Here is a 1,791-nt window from a genome sequence, read left to right as displayed (position 1 = left end):
GTGTGTAACGTGTGACCCAGATCACCAAGGGCTAGATAGAAACTCAGTCAAAAGTGCCTAAGTAGGAAGATGGCAGTAGATGTAATCTCCCATTGGGGGACCCTGTATGTTTAGCATTTTTCCCCATGGCAGGTTCCCCACCTAGTTTACCCACCAAAAGAAGTGAAATCCCTTTCCAAGAGGCAGGCACATCCTCACCCTGATCCGGACGACCCCAACCCTCACGCCCTCGCTACCCTAATCCCTGCCTCAAGAATGGTCTTGAGTTTCTATTCAGGTTCACTGAGCACCCTTGTGAGAGTGTTTGTTGATTCTGGTTATCAGGGGAGCAATGTTATATGGCAGGAATGGATTGGTTTTCTCCCTCTTCCCCATCTGGAAAAACTGACGCCAACTGTGGTGAGACCCCCTACTGCTGAAGGGGTGTTTAAGATGCACAAATACATGGGTCATGAGCATTAGGCAGGCACACCACCTCCTTTCTTGGGAGGCTGGATTAGATTATGTGCCCGAAGAACAAACGCCTGCCATTGTCTTGAGGTTTATCTTCTAGTAATGGTTTCATACAATGTTTGTCCTTTTGTCATTGACTAACTTCCCGCAGCATAATGTTTTCCAGGTCCATCCATGTCATGAGGGGTTTTGTGGTTTCAGCACTGTTTTTTGGTTTGTTTTTAAGGGATGCATAGTATTCCATTGTATGACGTAGCGGTGTTTCTTCATCCATTTTTCTACGGAAGGGCATTTGGGGTGTTTCTAGCTTCCTGCGATTATGAACTGTGCTTTGATGAATATGGGAGGGCATGTGTCTTGTTCATATTGTTTCTCTTAGGGTGTAGACGCAGCACAGGGTTTGCTGGGTTATAAGGGATTTCTATTCCCGGTTGTTTTAGGTAGCATCAAATCAATTCTCACAATGGTTGTACATGTTTACAAGCTGACCAATGCCTAATAGCTCCGATCTCTCTCTACCCTCTCCAACACCCTCTGTGTTATTTTCTGCTTCTTTGAATTAAGCTCTTATTGTCGATGTTAGGTGATGTAGATCTCATCTTTGTATCAGTTTGCATCTCCTAGCTGGCTAATGATAGTGAGTATTTTTTTTATGTGTTTATTAGACACTTGATTGCCATTCTTGGTGGATGATCTGTTCATGCCATTTTTGGAGGGTGATCTGTTTATAATTTTAGCCTACTTTTTAAATTGGCTTATAACACTTGGTCTTTTCCTGTTATGACTTATTTCCTTGTCGCTAATATGAGCATAGGTTATTTGCATATCTTGCTCTTCACCAAACTGTACTCAATTGAAGGGTAGGAACCACGCAGCACTTAACTTTGCAAAGCCTGTGAGTCTTTTGTGCGTGTACAAACTGAAACCGAAACTCACTTTTTGATTTATCATGGGGTATGGGTAGCATTTTTAGTTTCTTTATGTTTTTTGCAGAAATATTATTTATTTCACTTCTTACATTATCCTGTGAGGAAAGCAGGCATCCCACTAGTTTGCAGGCAAGGAACATGGTCACGAGTTTGCCGAGGAGGGAAGTGACACTCACACAGTTACAGTTGAACACCTTTTCCAAAACGGAATATTTTTTGGATAATGGAAACAGTGAGTGTTAGTAAATATTTCACAACTATATCGAACATTTTTAAAAAGTGTCTACTTATGTTTTTATACTATACATCACAATTTGTACTTGTGTAAATGATGTGTGCTACCCAATTGACAAATGATAATAAAATCTGCAATATTCCTTATTGTAGTCAATTCATTCTTAGATGCTTT

This window comes from Echinops telfairi, unplaced genomic scaffold (genome assembly GCF_000313985.2).
Source record: "Echinops telfairi isolate 266 unplaced genomic scaffold, ASM31398v2 ScPeMD7_1;HRSCAF=3_0, whole genome shotgun sequence".
Taxonomy (NCBI): domain Eukaryota; kingdom Metazoa; phylum Chordata; class Mammalia; order Afrosoricida; family Tenrecidae; genus Echinops; species Echinops telfairi.
Note: the sequence above shows the minus strand (reverse complement) of the source record.